This window comes from Carica papaya, chromosome 8, assembly GCF_054855325.1.
Source record: "Carica papaya isolate Zhongbai chromosome 8, ASM5485532v1, whole genome shotgun sequence".
NCBI classification, from domain to species: domain Eukaryota; kingdom Viridiplantae; phylum Streptophyta; class Magnoliopsida; order Brassicales; family Caricaceae; genus Carica; species Carica papaya.
In genome coordinates this window covers 7,249,182-7,270,812 of record NC_142316.1, presented here as the reverse complement: position 1 = coordinate 7,270,812, position 21,631 = coordinate 7,249,182, and positions in this window count along the sequence as shown.

The window sequence follows — 21,631 nt, the reverse complement described above, 5'->3', positions numbered from 1 at the left end:
TTTCACCACGGAATGGTGATGGTTGGTTCTAGGGTTCTTTTGGAGAAGAATAATCTTAGGAGTAGGAACTATTAGTCAAAAGTTTAGGGTCAACGGTCCCCAAGATATGAAAATAGATTGGGTGCTGAATGAGTTGTTCACATGGTGATTATATGATGTTTTTTTTTAACAATCCATCACAATGTGTAAATATTATTATATTAGATGGTCCAAGTTCAATTGAATCAGTTCCATTTCATCGCCTTAGAAGGAATGAAAGAAATATGTATTAAGATATTTTTTACACAATAATTTAAAATATTTAATAGGATTATGAGAATGTTACTTCTAAAATAACAAACGAAAATAAAAGAAATAAACGAAAAGTAAATAATTGAGCATTTTTGGTTAGTAAATTATTTACAACCTTCTTGTTGATCGGGATTTGAATCTTGATTCTTTTGATATGAAATAATTAATGAAGGGGTGAGTTACACTAACGCAATAAAAATATCATACAGAAACTGAAGGTTGGTAAAAATTATAAAAACAAACAATAGAACTCTTAATTTAAGTGAATTCATTTATCATAAGTAAAATCATTTATTGCATACTTACCGTTGCGAGATTTTCAAAATCGACATATAGAGACAATAATTCAACATCATAATTTTATATTCAAGTAAAAATAACAATTTTTTCTTTTTATTTGCTTATTGGTATATATGGGGGTCCATATGTAATACTCTAAATCAATTTTAATTGATGTATAAATATGATTTTTTAATTTTTGAATTTGTTATTTAATAAAAAAATGAAGAAAAATGGGTGGATGATGAAATTGAAAACAATTTTGGGAAAAAGAGGTGAAAATTTGGGTTCTAGGGGTATTTTTGAAGGAAAATCAAATCTGAGTGTCAAAACGCAATTTAAGAAAATTGTTTCATGTAAGACGCCTAATCAGCAGCTCCGACAAACCGGAGCGAGCCGCGTAGCAAGACATGCTGATACGGTGGCACGCGGGAGGCCACGCTAGCGATTTACGTGCCCACGATCGGACGATTCGAATTTGTTCCCATGCGCACCGACAGTCCGAATCCATTCTCCCTTTAAAATGCGATCAGACGACATAGATCAAATCGCGATAAACAGTTCAGATTTAAATGCGATCAGATGGTCCAGATCAAATCGTGATGAACGGTACATATTTACTTCTTATTTAAACGCGATCGGACGGTTCAGATCAAACGCGATGGACGACTCAAATTAAAAGGAGACAGATATAAATAACCTCTATTCACACAAAACCCTAACCCTAGCCGCCAGACCCCCCCCTCCCCCATGAGCCAGAGAAGAAAGCCAGTCGCCGGGAAGGGAGTCGACCACCAAAAGAGGTAAATTTTTTTTTTCATTCGCTCAGAATTCAATTTTGAACACCCTCATGGCCAAATCAGAGTAAAAGGACCGGTGAATGAACCGAAAACTGCAAGTAAAGCCCGGCGGTGCCGCCGCGAGAAAAGTCAAAAATCACCTCCGATGAGGCCCTTCCTGATTCCCGTTTCATGCAATTTTTCCACCATTGTAATCATTATTCTTTTATCTACAAGTTGACCGAAGCAAAACACCTAACCACGAAGGTGAGCCGGCAGAGCCGCCGCACCAGAAAACTCCGCTGCCGGTAAGCTTAAGTTTTTTGATTTTTTTTGGCTAACTGAGGCCCCTTAACGTGTTTTCTCGCAGGGATGGTACAAAACTGGCTGAAAATAGTTTACCCGATGCAAACCGACGCTGTGGGCGGCGGTGCTGTCGTCGGAGCACGGCAGAGCCGCTATGCCGGAATTCCAAAATTAGCCAAAAAGGGTTTCTAATACTAATTTTGGATTTGTTGAGGTATTTTTAGGTACTTAAAGCGTGTTTTAATCTCCGAATGAAAATTTAGGGAACCCGGGGACCACCAGTAGGCGCAATAAAATACTTAGCGTTCGGACACCAATTCGGGTAAGAATCATTCACCTTATTTCCTATTATGGAATTGAAGTTTAATTAATAACAATACAGTATTTTGTATAATTTAGAACATATTCATAATTAATTACAGCGTACTAGTGGAGGTGGAACCGGTTACTTATTAGTGTTTATTATGTTTAATTGATTGCCTGATTTTACAGTTTCCGAATGCATGATAATATACTAGAATTGGTATGATGATACAATTGTGTTTCATTGATGCATGAGTTGCTTGTTTTATGTGATTACGGTTAAATTGGGTAACTGAAAATTAAAGGTAAATGGTAAATTGTCTGATTAAGTGGATGGATGAATGACAGCCTTACTGGATATCCTGGGAGATGGTGGACGGACTGGGTGCATAGGGAACCCTACCGTGAACATTGCCTCATATTGGATGGAGTATCGAGGATTGATATTTTGGTACTCATACCGGATGGGGTATGAGAACGGTCCGTTTCACCTTTATATTGAACGAGATATTGAGAGATAGTATTTTTAGCGCTCATACCGGACGGAGTATGAAGACGGACTGTTATTTAAAAATATTGAATAAAAGTTCACGTGTAGTGGAAATATTCCTATGGACCCTCATGAATACTAGTAGGCTGATAAAAGAGAAAAGTTGTTGTTCCAACTGACTGCATATGAGATTATGGTATTGTTTATGTTCTTGATTCTATAGGTTAGTTTTGGAAATCTCATTACGGTAAGCATGCGGTAAATAATTTTATTTATGATAAATGAATTTACTGAAATTAAGAGCTCTGTTAGTTATTTTTATGATTTATAACAACCTTCATTTTTGTGTCGGTGAGTAGCGTGATATTTTTACTGGGTTCATTTTTTCATTAATAATTTCAGATAAAAAAAACCAAGAGCCCGATCCACAAGAGAATAGCGAGTAGGATACCCAGTTGTTTATTTTTCATTTATTTTCTTGATTTTTCGTTATTTCTTTTAAAAGGGTTATTCTTGTAACCCTATTGGGTAATCTGAATTATTGTGTAAGTAATGTAAACCTTAACTATTTATTTTGCTTCCGCACTAAATTTATAATTTATCTCTTTTGGAGTTCACGAGTCGTTTTAGTTGGTATCATAGTCGTGTTCCTTGGAACCATTCCTTACACAAAGATCCTAAGAAATACCAAAAACCATGAATTATCACTTAATTGTCTTGTGAAATGCAGGTACAAATAGATGAGGAGAGGAAGACCCCCCATTAAACCGAGCAGCCTGGGAGGGTTCGCTTCGAGAAGATGTTGACCGATTGTTTGAAATACTGGAGAGATTCATCGCTGCCCAACAGGCCCGAAAGGAAAGGAGGGAGCTACCTGATCCTCCCCTGTTGCCACAAGTTGAGCCACCCTGCAGCGAGAGGATCTTAAGCCACCCCGGTACGACCATACTCCTCCACAATACCATCCTATACCACCACAGTATGATTTGGTGCCTCAGCCACAGTACCACCTGGCACCACCACAGTATAGTCCAATGCCCCAACCGCATCACCCGGCACCACCACAGTATAACTGGTGTCTCCACCTTATCACCCAGTACCACCACAGGGCCATTCAACCCATTCTCAGCACAATCCAGTTCCTCTCCCACAGGATCCAGTTCCTCTCCCACAGGATCCAGTTCCTCCCATGATGGACTCAGACTACATTGAGAGGTATAAAAGATTAAACTTATTTACTTTTGCAGGGTATCCTCCTTTGAAGAGGCCGAGTACTGGTTGGCTGAGACAGAGAAGACCTTCACAACTCTTGGGGTGATTCCTGAACAGAGAGCCAAATAGAGAGTCATACTTGTCACCTACCTGCTGGTGGGAGAGGCATGCCGCTGGTGCCAATTCAAGCAGGCCACCCTGCCCGTTCCAGTCACTTGGGAACAATTCTTGACGGCCTTTATTGCAGAGTACCTTCCATAGCATTTTTGACATCTACCCCTGCGAGAAAACACGTTAAGGGGCCTTGGTTGGCCCAAAAATATAAAAAAATAAAACTCACCTGCGGCGGGGCTCTCCGGTGCGGCGACTCCTCTAACTCACGTTGCGATTGGGTGTTTTGCTCCGATCAGCCTGTAGAGAAGGAAACGATGATCACAACAATGAAAAAATTATGCAGAACGAGAATCGGGAACGGCTTCAATGGAGGCATTTTGTGAAATTTTTTGCGGTGGCGCCGTTGGGCTTTGCCCACAGTTTTCAGTCAATCGACCGGTCCTTTTGCTTCGATTTGGCCATGGGGGTGTTCAAAATTGAATTCTGAGCTAAGGGAGAAATTTTTACCTTTTTTAGCGATCGGAAGTAGCTCCGGCGTGACGACGGCTCTATTTCCTGACGGCTGGGTCTTCTTCTCCAGCGAGGGTGGCTGGCAGCTAGGGTTAGGGTTTGGTGTGAAGGAGGTTATTTATATCCGTCCCTATTTAATCTGGACTGTCTATTGCGTTTGATTTGGACTGTCCAATCGCGATTAAATAGGGAGTGAATTTGGACAGTTCATCGCAATCTAATCCAAACCGTCTGATCGCGTTTAAATTTGGCCGTTCGATCGCGTTTGGAGAGGGAACGCATCTAGGCCGTCCGTGCGCGCGGGAACAGATCTGGGCCATTCGATTGTGGGCACACAGATCGCCTGCGTGGCACTGCATCAGCGTCTGTTGCCACACGGCGCGTCTTGCTTCGTTGGGATTGCTAACCGGGCATCCTACATGGTAAAACTTTTCTAAATTATAATTTGACCATATTTTTCGATTTTTCTTTCAAAAATACCATCAAAATCTAAAATTTTACCTATTTTTTCCAAAATCATTTTTAATTCCATCATCCATCAAATTTTATTCATTTTTTCACTAAATTAAAATGAAAAAAATAAAAAAATAAAAAAATCGCTTAAATTAATTTAATTCTCATTAAATTAAAATGGAGCATTAAAATTCTCTCTCCTTAAAAGAAATTTGGTCTCTCAAATTTATCTATCTCACTCAATCAAACAGTTGGGGATATTAGGCTATGAAGTCTGATTCTAGCTCCCATGTGGTCTTTCTCGATGTGTGATTCTGCCATATGATCTTAACAAAGGAAATTTCTTGGTTGCGGAGTAATATGCTCTTTCGGTCCACAATACTGACCGGTACTTTCTTGTAGGATAGATCATTCTAGAGTGAAAGAGACTCGTGGGCCAAGACATGAGAGAGGTCCGGGTTGTACTTGCATAACATGGACACATAAAATATGTTATGGACCTTGAAAAACTCTGGAGGTAGTGCTAGTCTGTAGGCGGCGATACTAATTCTGTTTAAGATCTCGAATAGCCTAATAAACCGGGGGCTTAGTTTTCCCTTCTTGCCAAACCTATTGATTCCCTTAAAATGAGTGACCTTAAGAAATACCCGATCGCCTTTCTCGAATTTCAAATCCCTCATATGGGTGTCCGCATAACTCTTCTGCTTGCTTTGAGCCGTCTGAATGTTCTTCCTGATCTTAACTACTTTGGCTGTAGTCTTCTCTATAAAGTCTGGGCCGAATAGATTTTTATCACATCACTTTTTCTCAACAGATCGGCGATCTGCATGGGCGGCCGTACAATACCTCGTACGGAACTATGCCAATACTTGCTTGGTAGCTGTTGTTGTAGGTGAATTCTATCAGGAGTAGATGATCATCCCAATGGCCTTCGAAGTCAAGAACACAAGCTAGGAACATATCCTCAAGGGTGCAGATCGTCCTTTCTGACTATCCATCAGTCTGAGGGTGGAATGAGGTATTAAGGGACAGTTTCGTTTCCATGCTTGCTTGAAGCTATACCAAAACCGAGAAGTGAACTTGGGGTCCTTGTCGGACACTACTGTCACTGGCACTCCATGTAATCTGACTATTTTTCGGATGTACATTCTTGCCAACTTGTTCAAGGAATCGATCATCGTGATCGCCAAGAAGTGGGAAGACTTGGTAAGCTGGTTAACAATTACCCAAATGACATCATGTCCTGAACCTGTCTTAGGCAATCCTATCTCAAAATCAATAGTGATATGTTCTCACTTCCACTCCAAAATTGTTAATGGCTGAAATAGCCCACGTAGGCATTGATGCTCTGCCTTGACCTGCTGACATACCAAACACTTGGAAACAACGCCAGTTATATCTCTTTTCATTCCGTTCTACCAAAATTGGGATCGCATACTTTGATACATCTTAGTATTTCTAGGATGCATGATAAACTTTGAGCTCTAAGCCTCTATCATGATGTCCCTTTTCAACTCACTGTCACTGGAACACACACTCTATCTTGAAATCTGAGCAACCCATCGGCAAAGACTCAGAATTCTGAGTTAGCTCCCTGTTCTGCATATTTCTTGAGGGCTGCTAGGGTGGAATCAGCGAATTGAGCTTCCTTTATTCTCTAGATTAACTCTGGTTGAACAGTCAAGTGGTTTAAACATATGATTCTCTTCAGGTCCTGAAGTTGTACATGTTGTGCGGTTCTATCTGCCTGCATTCTGAAACCATTAAATGAGCTAATGTACCTGCGTTTTTCTTGCTGAGTGCGACGACTACCACGTTACCCTTATCCGAGTGATACATGATGTCACAATTATAGTCTTTGAGGAGTTCTATCCACCTTCTCTGATGCATATTGAGATCATTTTGAGTGATTATGTGTTTTAAATTCTTATGATCGATATAGATCTGAAATGTTTCCCCATACAAATAATGATGCTAAATCTTCAAGGCGTGGATAATTGCGACAAGCTCTAAGTCATTGGTGGGGTAGTTTTTCTCATGACTCTTCAACTGTCTGGACCCATAGGCCATAACCTTCACATGTTGTATCAAAACACAACCCAATTCTAGGTAGGAGGCATCACTGTAAACTGTATATTCATTCGATCCGCTTGGCAAGGCCAACACAGGTGCGGTAGTTAACCGTTTATTTAGTTTTGAAAAGCTTCTCTCACAGTCCTCGTTCCACTCAAACTTGACGTTCTTCTTTGTGAGCCGAGTCAGTGGAGTAGTTAGACTAGAAAACTCTTCCACAAACTTGTAGTAATAACCTGCCATCCCCAGAAATCTGCGGATCTCTTTAACCAATATCAATTTTCCCCATCCGAGCATTGCTTCAACTTTTTCGGAGTTCACTGACACTCAATCCTTTGATATGATGTGTCCTAGGAAGGTAGTCTGCTCGAGCCAGAACTCACAAGTACTCAACTTTGCATACAACTTCTTTTCTCTGAGAACCTACAAAACTTGAGTAAGATGGTGAGTGTGTTCTTCTCTGCTTTTTGAATGGATCAGGATATCATTGATGAATACAATGACGAACTGATTCAGAAATTATCTGAAAACCCTGTTCATCAAATCCATGAAGATTGGTGCATTGGTTAGTCCAAATGGCATGACCAGGAACTCATAGTGTCTGTATCTGGTTCGAAAGACTATTTTGGGAATGTCTTCTGCTCTGATGTTTACCTGATGGTAATCTGAACGCAGGTCTATTTTGGAGAAGACCTGAGCACCCTGCAACTGATAAAAAAGGTCATCGATTCTGAGGAGGGGGCACTTGTTCTTGATCGTGACCCTATTCAGACATCTGTAGTTGATATATAACCTCAATGTCCCATCCCCCTTTCTTGCAAATGTGACTCCAGCACCCAAGGAGACATACTATGTTAGATAAATCCACTATCCTGCAATTCATTGATCTGTTTCTTTAGCTCCTCCATCTCAACACGACTCATGCGATAAGGGACAATCGAAATGGGCTGGGTGTCTGGCTGAAGGTCTATGGTGAATTCGACTTCTATGTCCCATGGCAATCCAAGTAATTCATCCAAAAACACATCCGGGAATCTCTTGAGTATAAATTTCTTTCTTGAATTTGCCTAGTTAGAGAAAACAGCCGGGTTAAAGCACTCGATAATAGAAAAATTTTCTATGAAGGAACAAATGTTAAAGAATTTTATTAATTTGTAAATGACTCCTCATTAGAATGATTGAATACAAGCTTCTTATGAAAACAATCTACGGTGGCGTGATATGCTACTAACTAGTTCATTCCTAAGATCATCAAAGTCTTATGTGTTAATCTCTATTAGGTCTACACTCAACTTCCTATCTGCTATATCTATGACATAGGCTCTGTATATAACCTCCCCCAGTAGTGTCTTACTCCTAGGAGTAGACAAAAACAACATAAAATCAAGTTTTTTAGATAATACATTCAAGTTTGATGCAAAAACACTGATGGAGTGTCAGTGAACTCCGAAAAGGTTGAGGCAGTGCTCAGCTGGGAAAAACTAACCTCGATCAAGGAGATTCGTAGCTTTTTGGGAATGGTAGGTTATTACTGCAAGTTTGTGGAAGGGTTTTCTAGTCTACCTGCTCCTCTGACTCAACTTACAAAGAAGAATGTCAAGTTTGAGTGGAACGAGGACTGTGAAAGGAGTTTTTCAGAACTAAAGAAACGATTGACTACTGCACCTGTGTTGGCCTTGTCGAGCGGGTCGGGTAGATATACAGTTTATAGTGATGTCTCATATCTAGGATTGGGTTGTGTTCTAATGCAGTATGAGAAGGTCATAGCCTCTGGATCCAAGCAGTTGAAGAGTCGTGAGAAAAACTACCCTACCCATGACTTAGAACTTGTTGTAATTATTTACACCTTGAAGACTTGATGCCATTACTTGTATGGGGAGACCTTTCAGATCTATACCGACCATAAGAGCTTGAAACACATTCATTCAAAAGGATCTTAACACACGTCAGAGAAGATGGATAGAAATCATCAATGACTATGATTGCAACATCTTGTATCACCCGAATAAAGGCAACATGGTAGTCGATGCACTCAGCAGGAAAAAGTGTAGACATATTAGCTCACTTGATGGTTTTAGAATGTAGGATAATAGGAGCCACACAACAAGTACGACTTCAGGACTTAAAGAAAGTCACATGCATGACCCACCTGACTGTTCAACCTGAGTTAATATAGAGAATAAAGGAAGTTCAGTCTGCCGATTCACCCCAACAACCCTTAAGAAAGATGCAGAACAGGGAGTTAATTCAGAATTTCAACTCTCTACCGATGGGTTACTTAGATTTCAGGATAGGGTGTGTTCCAAGTAACAGTAGGTTGAAAAATGACATCATGACAGAGACCCATAGCTCAAAGTTTGTCATGGATCCCAGAAGCACTAAGATGTATCAAAGTATGTGACCTCGATTTTGGTGAAACTTGATGAAAAGAGATGTGGCTGACTTTGTTTCTAAGTGTTTGGTATGTCAGCAGGTTAAGGCAGAGTATCAACGCTCAGGTGGGCTACTTCAGCTATTACCTATTCTGGAGTGAAAGTGAGAACATATCATAATGGATTTTGTGACAGGATTGCCTAGGGCACGCTCAGGACATGATATCATCTAGGTAATTATTGACCGGCTCACCAAGTCTTCCCACTTCCTAGCCATCAGAATGACCGACCCCTTGAATAAGTTAACAAGAATATAATTCCGGGAGATTGTCAGGTTATATAGAGTGCCAGTGACAGTAGTGTCCGGCAGGGACCCCAAGTTCACTTCTCGGTTCTGGTCTAGTTTTCAGCAAGGTATGAGAACAAAACTATTTCTTAGTACTGCATTCCACCATCAGACTAATGAACAATAAGAAAGAACGATCCGCACACTTGAGAATATGCTCTGAGCTTGTGTTCTTGAATTCGGAGGCCATTGGGATGATCATTTACCCTTGATAGAGTTCGCTTACAACAACAGCTACCAAACAAGTATTAGCATGGCTCAGTACGAGGTGTTGTATGGCCGCACATGCAGATCACCGGTATGTTGAGAAGAAGTGGATGATAGAAAACTGTTCGACCCAGATCTCATATAGGAGACTATAACCAAAATAGTTAAGATCAAGAAGAACATTCGGACGGATCAGAGCAGATAGAAGAGTTATGCGGATACCCGGATGAAGGATTTAAAATTTGAGAAAGGTGATCGGATGTTCCTTAAGATCACTCATTTCAAAAGAATCAGTAGATTTAGTAAGATGGAGAAACTAAATCCCTAGTTCATTCGACTATTTGAAATCTTAGACAGAATTGGCACCGCTGCCTACAGACTGACACTGCCTCCAGAACTATCCAGGGTCCACAATGTGTTCAATGTATCCATGTTATGCAAGTACAACCCGGATCCCTCTCATATCCTAGACTACGAACTCCTTTTATTTCAGGAGGATCTGTCCTACAAGGAGATACCAGTCGGCATTGTGGACCGAAAGAGCAGAGTATTCTGCAACTGGAAAATTTTCTTCGTCAAGGTCCTATGGCAAAATCACACATCGAGAGAGGCCACATGGGAGCTAGAATCATACTTCAGAGCCCAATATCCCCAACTGTTTGATTGAGTGAGAGAGAGACAAATTTGAGAGACCAAGTTTCTTTTAATGGAGGGGGAGACTTGTAATACCTTAAATTAATTTTAATTATACAAATATGATTTTTTAATTTGTTATTTAATAAAAATGAAGAAAAATAGATGGATGATGAAATTAAAAATAATTTTGGAGAAAAAAAGGGTGAAATTTTGGATTATAAGGGTGCTTTTGAAAGAAAAATCGGAAACTAGAGGTCAAAATATAATTTAAGAAAATTGTGCTACGTAGGACGCCCAGTCAGCAGCCCTGACAAATCGGAGCATGCTGGTGGCAAGGTACGCTAACGCGGTGCCATGTGGGAGGCCACACTGTTGATCTGCGTGCTCGCGATCAGACGATTCAGATTTATTTCCATGTGCACTGACAGTCCAGATCTATTATCCCTTTAAAATGCGATCGAATGGTTCAGATCAAATCACGATGAACGGTCCAGATTCACTTCCTATTTAAACGCGATCGGACGGTCCAGATGAAACGCGATGGACAACCTAGATTAAAAGGAGATATATATAAATAACCCTATTTACACCAAACCCTAACCCTAGTCACCAGGAAGGGTGTCGACTGCCGCTTGCCGCCATGCCGGAGTCGCCTTAGACCGCCACAAGCTTGGTGGCAGTATCGTGAGAAAAGGAAAAAACTACCTCCAATGAGGCCCTTCCCGATTCCATTTTTGTGTAATTTTTTCACTATTATAATCACCATTCATTTCTCTACAGGTTGACCGAAGCAAAACACCCAATTGCGAAGGTGAGCCGGTGGAGCCGCGACACTGAAAAACTCCGCCGCTAGTAAGCTTCAATTTTTTAACTTTTTTCGGCCAACCGAGACCCCTTAACGTATTTTCTTGTAGGAATTAGTACAAAATCAGTCGAAAACAGCTAACTTTGGCGACGGTGCTGTCGCAGGAGCACTGCGGAGTCGCCGTGCCAGAACTTCAGAATTAGCCAAAAATGATTTATAACATTGATTTTTAATTTTTGGGGATATTTTTAGGTACTTGAAGCGTGTTTTAATCTCCGAAGGAAAATTTACGGAATCCGCGGACCGCCAGTAAGTGCAGTAAAAAACTTAGCGTTCGGACACCAAATCGGGTAAGAATCGCTCACCTTATTCCTTGTTATGGAATTGAAGTTTAATTAATAACAATACGGTATTTTGTTTAATTTAGAACATATTCGTAATTAATTACAGGTTATTAATGGAGCCGAAACCGATTACTTATTACTGAATGCTATGTTTAACTGATTGTCTGATTTTACAGTTTTCGAATAATACTGGAATTGATATGATGATGCAATTATATTTTCTTAATGCATGGATTGCTTGTTTTATGTGATTACAGTTAAATTGGGTAGTTGAAAATTAAAGGTAAACGGAAAATTGTCTAATTAAGTGAATGAATGAACGTCAGCCTTATTGGATATCCTAGAAGATGGTGGACGGACTTGGTACATAGGGAACTCTACCGTGAACGTTGCCTCATACTGGACGGGGTATCGAGGATTAGTAATTTGGCGCTTATACTAGATGGAGTATGAGGACGACCCGTTTCACCCTTATACCGGACGAGATATTGATGGATGGTATCTTTTAGCGCTCATACAAAACGGGGTATGGGGACAACCCATTATTTGAAAATGTTGAATAAAGGTTCATGTATAGTGGGGATCTATGAACCCCTATGGATATTAGTAGGCTGATAAAAGAGAAAAATTGTTGTTCCGACTGATTGCATATAAGATTATGTTATTCTTTATGTTCTTGACTTTATAGGTCGGTTTTATAAATCTCACTACGGTAAGCATGCAGTAAATGATTTTATTCATGATAAACGAATGTACTTAAATTAAGAGCTCAGTTAGTTGTTTTTATGTCTACCAACATTCATTTCTGTTTCGGTGAGTAGCGTGATATTCTTACTGGACTAGTATAGCTCATTCTTTCATTAACCATTTCAGATCAAGAGGACCAAGATCTAGAGCTCGATCCACAAGAGGGTTGCGAGTAGGATATCCAGTTTTTTATTTTATATTTATTTCCTTGATTTTTTGTTATTTCTTTTTAGAGGGTTATTCCCGTAACCCTATTAGGTAATCTGAATTATTGTGTAAAGAATGTAAACTTTAACTATTTATTTCGCTTCCGCACTAAATTTATAATTTATCTTTTTTAGAGTTCACAGACTGTTTCACCACAGGGATATCCCATTACGCGTGAACCAACATCCAACCTTGTCAACTAACCGACCATCCTCATACCCCCTCCGGTATGAGTGTTAAAAATACCAATTCTTGATATTCCGTCCGGTATGAGGGGAAAAAATAGTTAGAAGAGCTGGTTGAAAAGTGAGTGTAGTTACCATTATGTCAACAATATACTTACTATTATGTTAATAACTTGTAGTATATGAAATTTATCAACCATTTAGGCAATAATACCAAACTATATATTCAAAATAGTAAGGAAGTATGTGATTTGATTGTTGGTTTGGAACAACATTAACATCCAAAATCTTATCTACCTAGCATAAAAGTGAACTTCCCATCAATATTATGCAAATAAGTCAAATTTACAGTACTAGTCCACAATGATGGATGGGAGTAGGTTGGTTAATATTAATCTAGCATTAAAAAGTTGAATGTCAAGTGCTGCTTAGCAATATGAGAATAATTACACTTGACCTTCTAGAAAATTTCACATCAAATTAAATCAGTCACTTAGCTGGAGGGTTCTTATCCTAGAACGTTATTTACATGAATGAAGAGAGTTCTTATCCTACAAGCAATAGAGGATTGAAGCACTAGAATTGGTATTTGGATTAGAACAAGCAATTAAAAGAGGCACATTATGATGGAGAAAGATTGCTAAAATATTGCTCCCAGTCATTTAGCTTAATAAATGTGTCATCTAATGAATTGGGTTTGTTAATTGATGTTATTATAAACTTACATAATTTCTTTATATATTTTTATTTTCATTGGGGTTATATATCATTGATTATCCATATCTGCTATTCTTGTTTGTTTTCATAGTCTCCTCATTTCTTGGTTCTAATGCTTTAGTAAGATAACTTACGACTATGTTCATTTAGAAGATGTTTTTCCTATAAGAAATTTTAATTGTTATGTACTATAAAGTTTTTATCCCAATGTGAGATTTTCTAATTTTATAAAAAAATAACAAAGTATAACTTTTTAGTGCAAGTTAATTTTTTTTTTTAAAAAATTGGGGCCAACCTGCTCATCTATTCCATCATGTAATGTGTCTTACACATAGTGGATAGTCTTCTTTATATGCATAAACAATTTATTCATCCTCATACTATTTCATCTTATTCAAACTCCTTAATTTTCAAATTGAACATGATCTTTCAAAAAGCTGTGCAAACTAATCCCCTTCAAGTAGTCCATATTGACGCTATCTATGAAAGCCGCTTGTGTGAGTACCACATAATTGCGACATAATTATCATACATAAAATATTTATGCTTTTATATATAATATTTAAATTACTAGAAAATAGAAATGTAAGTTGATATATATATACACACACATAAACTTCCCCTCATTAGCTTTAAACAAAAGAGTGCAGAAGCTTTATGAGAAAGCTTTCACAAAACTTCTCCCATTGAAGTGCATATCTAAAACCTTCTCAAGCCTAAAAAGAGAGGTCCAACCTGCTCTCCTTTTCCCTTTTTGCTTTCCTTTCTTACTTTTTGTTCTGTCTTTTTTCAGGCCAAGCCTCAAAGACCATACTTTTTTTCCCTCTTTTTTCTCATACAGACTGGACTAAAGAAAAACCTAACCTTTAGCCCCTATTCCTTAGCTAAGCTTGAAAGAAAGTCTAGTCTGAGCTACTTCTTCTTGCTGTATTGAGGAAATCATTAAATTCTTGTTCAAAATGTCACCATTTTGGTGAAGAGCTTAATTTAAGCCTCCCACTTTCTTCTTCCTTAGTCTACAGAATGAGAGAGGAAGGGGTTAGGTTCTCTTTTTCTTATTGTTTTGCAAGTGGCAGGGAATAGGTGATGACAAGATGATGGTGCCAAGTCATGATGATGAATGATTAATGGTGATGAAGATGATTCAAATGTGAAAGTTGGAGACAGAAACTTGGAAAGTAAGTGAAGACAAAAAGGCTCAAGCACGATGAGGATGATCGTGAGTCAGAGAAGGTCTTGGGAAAAGACAGTAAAAAGAGGAAGCATGAAACTGCTCATTGTATGTTAGAAAAACAAAGAACAACGTGAAGAAAGGAAGACCATTGATCAAAGATGAAGAATGTGTGGGTTATTTTTCTTATAATGGTCTGTGTAATAACTCAAATATAAATCATTTATTAAGTATTTCTATTACATTTTTTAATGAGAAAACCATTATAAAATTAAGTATATTCGTTATGTTTTTAATGAGAAAAATGTTACAGAATTTAGTATTTTCATTACGATTTTAATGAGAAAAATGTTATAAAATGAAGTATTTTTGTAATAGTTTTAATGAGGAAAACATTACAAAATTGAATTGCTCATTAATTGTCCATAACATTTTTGATGGAAAAATGTCTACAAATAGAAGCAACATTGTTGTATCCCTAAGCACAAAAAATCTTCTTCAGTACATTATTCAATCGTGTGAGGTTCTTGAGTGTTTAGAAAAATTCAACATAGAGAGAAAAAGCAAGCCAATTGTTTAAATTAAACAATGGCAGGATGTATTTATCGATCTTTTGCTTCCGCTAATTTTTAGTTTTCTTGTCATTTAAATATGTTATAATGATTAGGTGACTTACATTTGGTACCAGAGTGATTTATAATCTCTATCTTATTTATGTCTGAGTGTTTATAAAATTTTTTGTGAAACTAAACTCAACATTCGAACGGCATGTTTTGGCTTAAAGATGTTCCAAATGACATGTCCTTTTTTATGGCCAAATTGTTATAAAAGGAAAAAAAACTTTTGTCATTATTTGTTGGTATTTCTTCAATTTAATCTTTTAAGAAAATTTCACAAATTTGGTTATCTTGTAAATTTTTTTTATTAAAGTATGATCTTAAATTTAAGTAATTTTAATTTTGTTAATATTTAAGTTTATGTGCTTAAATTTTAAATTTATTATATTTATTTATTGTTCTATGCATACAGTTTCATTCATGATGTCGCATAATGTATTTAGCAAATAATTTTGAATAAAATTCACGAAAAGTGATCAATCTGATTTTGTTTGATTAAGGATTAGCCACAACACCCTTAATTAGATAAAATTATATTATGCTTGAGATCATATAAAAAAGTTATAAATTGCATAATAAATTAGCAATTAAATTATGATCTAATGTCTAGTGATCCACATAATTGTATTTAATTGGAGAGTAGCCATACCTCTAATTAACTAAAATCATGTATTATTTTTAGGATCACATAAAATAATTATAGACACTTTTGTGATTAATTATGCTCAATATAATAAATTTATCCCTCAAGAAATTAATTATATTTTGCATAATTTATTAGGAAAAAATTATTAAATAATTTTCATAATTTATCCACAGGAATTATGGAGCATAATTTAATAGCTTTATCATAAGGAATGGATAGAATATCAAATTGTTTATGAATCAAAATTGATAATTCTATCTAAAGTATGAATCTAGCTGAATTCAAAATTTAGGCCACAAGCAATTTTTATGTCATTATATTCATTATTTATTTGATTTGCATTGGTAAATTCATATGTTTTGCTAATTAGCCTCAATTAACAATAAACATGTATTTTTGCAGTTATGCAACCTATTAATTTCTCTAATATTAAAATTGATATTCTTGAATTAAATGGTGTTCTATAAAAGGTTTGGAAGGAAATAATTCTCCTCTACTTAGGGTGTATGGACATCGACTATGTTATTAGGAAAGATGAACTAACGGTTTCTGCAACTAGCACTTCAGTTGAAATTGCTCTTCATGAGTAGTGGGAGCGGTCTAACTGCCTTAGTGTGATGCTTATTAAGACAAACATTTCTGTTGGTATTTGTGGTTCTGTCGAATAGTGTATCGATGTCAAGACATTATTGAAGGCAATTGATGAACAGTTTGAAATCAGATAAGGCATTTGCAAGCACTCTAATTATGAAGTTTTCATCCTTAAGGCTCACTAGTGTGAAAGGTGTGCATGAGCACATCATGCAGATTAGGGACATTATTGCTTAGCTAAAGAAACTTGAGATTGAGATGTTTAATACTTTCCTTGTGCACTACATTTTGAACACTCTTCTACAGTAGTATGGACCCTTCAAAATCTCATACAACACGTATAAGGATAAGTGGTCAATTAATGAACTTTCGACCATGTGTGTTCAAGAGGAAGGGAGGCTGATAATGGAGCAAGGAGAAAGTGTTTTTATGGTAACACAAGGAAAGAAAAAAATAAAGCCAAGAATAAGGGGAAAGATAAAGTTTCTCTCAAGACTGATATAAAGAAAGAATCCAAGTGTTTCTTCTGTAAAAAAAAGGGTCACATCAAGAAGGATTGAACTAAATTCCAGAACTAGCTTTAGAAGAAAGGTAATCCAATCTCATTAGTTTGTTATTCATGTCTAGTATGGTTGATGTTGGTCATAACATATGTTGAATTGATTCTGGTTCTACAATCCATATTTTGAATTCCTTGCAGGATTTACAAAACCAAAGGAAACTAGTGGCAAGTGAGCAATGCATCTGTTTAGGTGGAAAAATGCGTTCACATGTAGAGGCCATAGGAACATGCAATTTGATTTTAAGTAGTGGTTTTGTTTTATCTTGAAGTTAGAGAAAATATTTTATATTCCAAACTTCTCTAAAAATTTGATTTCAGTTTCGAAACTTGTACCTTTTAGATATTCATTTAATTTTTCATATACTTGTTTTGATTTATTTCCTAAATCTAAATTTTTCAGAAATGGTACATTGTCTGATGATCTTTTCTCTCGTAGTTTACAAAATGAAATCACTTATGATGTTATGCATGTTCAAGCTGGTACTAAACGATGTGTTAAAAACGAGGATTCCTCTATTTGTGGCACTGGACATTAGGGCACATCTCTATTGACAGAATTAAAAGATTCGTAAAAGACGGAGTACTTCAAACTTTGGATTTTACTAATTTGGCACTTATAAGGATTATATTAAGGGCAAACAGACCTACAAGTCAAAGAAAGGTGCTAAAAGGAGCTCAAATATATTAGAAATCATACATTCGGATATCTGTTATCCAAACATGAACGCATATAGTCAAAAATACTTCATCAGCTTTATAGATGACTACTCACGATACATGTATCTCTATATGCCTCGTAATCAAGATGAAGCCTTATATGCCTTTAAAGTTTTTAAGGCTGAAGTAGAGAAACAAAGTGATAAACAAATTAAGATCATGAGGACTGATAGAGGTGGAGAGTAGTTTAGTAAATACAGTAAAGATGGTAATGCAAACAAGGCTAAAAACATTTAAGATACTCAAAGAGCATCAAAAGGTGACTTAGAGCAAATTTTAAATGACGTAAACACAAATAGAGTTCCAAACCTGAAAAGTTTCAGCGGACCAGTAACAAGATCAAAGGCAAAGAAGCTTAAAGAGTTGCTCCAAGTTTTTACTCAAAAATATGTGGATGATGGGCTGTCCAATTGTTGGAAGTTCAAATATGAGCTTTTTGAACAGCCCAAATTCGTAATTTTAATTAGGTTTAAATGATTTGGGATAATTTGGGCTTGTTTGAGTTTTATTGGTAATGGGTGAATAAGCCTTGTGTATGGGCTGGATTAGTTGAGTTGTTTCAAGTATTTTGAATATGAAATTTAATGCATGAAACTTGAAATTCTCTAATAGAATCACAAATTATCACATAAAATACTCAAATTAAGTGAAACAAACAGTTTTGGATGAAAACAAACTCAATTGAGGTGAGTTGTTCCAAATAGCCCCAAAAATTACACAAACAATCTCAATAAAATAAACAGCCTTGAAACGAGTTTTCTTTTTAAATTTTAAATGTATTGAAATGTTATATGAGATAAATAAAAGGGAAATAACAGCAGGTGTTTCAATTACACAAGACAGAATTAGTTGAAGTGTGTTTTGCACAATTAAGCAAATTAGGCTAATTTGATTTATTTTTCTTGCTGAATGCAAATTTATCTATTTTTTAAGCAAGAAATAATGAGAATAAAGACAATAAAATAAGGATAGACTAATTTACTTGGTGAACCAATACTCTGATACCAAATGATGCGGAACCCCAAGACTCTTGCTTGAACCTTAGAACTCTTCAATCGGTTTAGAAAAGAATTTAGATCACAAGTAAAAAAAGAATCAAATTTGTTCAATCACCCAAATGGTAGAAGTTAAATAGAACTCAAGAAAGATAAATAATATCCCTTGAACCAAATCCAAATAAGCACCAAGAACAATTGAAATAGGAAATTAAAATTGAAATACAAGTAATAATAATTATATTCCAAATCAACACCTTGTGCATAAAGTAAAAAGAAAGTCAAAACACTCTCAACTAAATTTTGAAATATTTGATTACAATTCTTTATGTCCACAAAGAAGAGTTCCTTTAGTATTTATAGCCAAAGAAATCAATGATAAGTTACAATACAATAACTACAATTGTAACTCCCATAATAACTAGGTTAATTATGTGATAATTATAATTGTAACTCCAACAATAACTAAGCTAATTATAGACATGTAATTGTTATGTAACTCCTTGTAACTCCAATCTTCTTAACCAACACCACTAATTGTTTGTGGCACCATATAGTTATGGGCTTATTCTTGTAATAACACTAAGACAAGACTTAAGCCCAAATGAGTTACACTTGACTATATGAGCTTAATTAACTTAAAGTAAAATAAAACAATCCAAAATACTTAAAACAACTCAACTAATGCAGCCCATACACAAGGCTTATTCACCCATTACCAATAAGACTCAAACAAGCTCAAATTATCCCAAATCATTTAAACTCAATTAAAGTTACGAATTTGGGCTGTTCAAAAAGCTCATATTTGAACTTCCCACAATTGGGCAGCCCATCATCCACATGTTTTTGAGTGAAAACTTGGAGAAATTCTTTGAGCTTCTTTGCCTTTGATCTTGTTACTAGTCCGTTGAAACTTTTCAGATTTGGAACTCTATTTGTCATTTAAAATTTGCTCCAAGTCACCTTTTGATGCTTTTTGAGTATCTTGAGTGTTTTTAGTATTGTTTGCTTAATTTGTGGTCCAAACTTGGGACCAAACTTTTATTTTCTACTACTTCACATCCACAAAGGGATGGTCAAACTGAAGTAGTAAATAGAACACTCGGTACATTATTACGTGTTTTATTGGAAGGAATGTTAAAACTTAGGAAGATATGCTACTATTTGTTGAATTTTCTTATAATCGGAGTATACATTCTTCTATTGAGTTTTCTCCTTTTGAAATTGTGTAAGGTTTTAATCCATTAACTCCAATTGATTTGTTGCCTATTCCTATAAGTGACATTTCTAATTTGGATGGACATAAGAAAGTAAAAATGGTTAAAGCAATTCATGAAAAAACAAGGCAGAATATTGAAAAGAAAAATGAACAAGTAGCATCCCATGTCAATAAAGGAAGACACAAGATTTCATTTAAACCCGGAGATTGGGTATGGGTACATTTGCGCAAGGAACGATTTCATCAAAACGGAAATCTAAGTTGGATGCTTGTGGGGATGGTCCATTTCAAATCATAGCCAAAATCAATGAAAATGCCTATAAAGTGGACGTACCTAGTGAGTATAGTGTTTCGGCTACATTTAACATATCTGATTTATCCCCTTTTGAAAATGATGCAGGAATTGATTCGAGGACGAATCCTTATGAGGGGAGGGGGAATGATGCAAATAAGGCTAAAAACACTTAAGATACTCAAAGAGCATCAAAAGGTGGCTTGGTGTAAATTTCAAATGACGTAAACACAAATAGAGTTACAAACTTGGAAAGTTTCAGCGGACCAATAACAAGATCAAAGGCAAAAAAAACTTAAATAATTGCTCCAAGTTTTCACTCAAAAACATGTAGATGATGGGCTGGCCAATAGCGAAAAGTTCAAATATGAGCTTTTTGAACAGCCCAAATTCATAACTTTAACAGGGTTTAAACGATTTGGGCTTGTTTGAGTCTTATTTGTAATGGGTGAATAAAACTTGTGTATGGGCTGGATTAGTTGAGTTGTTTTAAGTATTTTGGATTATTTTATTTTAGTTTGAGTTAATTAAGCCCGTATAATCAAGTGTAACTCATTTTGGACTTAAGTCTTGTCTTAGTGTTATTACAAGAATGAGCCCATAACTATATGGTACCACAAACAATTAGTGTTGTTGGTTAAAAAAATTGGAGTTACATAACAATTACATGCCTATAATTACCCTAGTTATTGTTGGAGTTACAATTGTAATTATCACATAATTAGCTTAGTTATTGTGGAAGTTACAATTATAGTTATTGTGTTGTAACTTATCATTGATTTTTTTGGCTATAAATACCAAAGGAACTATTCTTTGTGAACATCAAGAGTGGTAATCAAATATTTTAGAATTGAGTTGAGAGTATTTTGACTTTCTTTTCACTTTATGCATAAGGTGTTGATTTGGAATACAATTGTTATCACTTGTATTTCAATGATTTCCTATTTCAACTATCTTTGATGCTTGTTTGGATTGGGTTCAAGGAATATCATTTATCTTCTTGGGTTCTATTTAACTTCTACCATATGGGTGATTGAACAAATTTGATTCCTTTTTATTTGTGATCTAAATTTTATTTTAGACCGATTGAAGAGTTCTAAGGTTCAAGCAAGGGTCTTGGGGTTCCGCATCACTTAGGTTTACACAAGATCTGATATTGCATTTGCTGTCAGAATGTTAGGAAGATATTAGAGTAATCCAAGTATTGACAATTGGAGGACTACAAATAAAGTTCGATATATCTTCAAGGAACAAAGGATTTAAATGTTTATTTATAGGTGAAGTAATAACTTGGAAGTGATTGGCTACTCTGATTCAAACCTTGCTGGTTGCATTGATTCACAAAAATCAACATCAGGATACATTTTTATGTTTGCCAGTGGAGCTATATCCTAGAGGAGCACTAAGCGGACCTTGACTACTATTCACACGGAGTATTGTTAAAG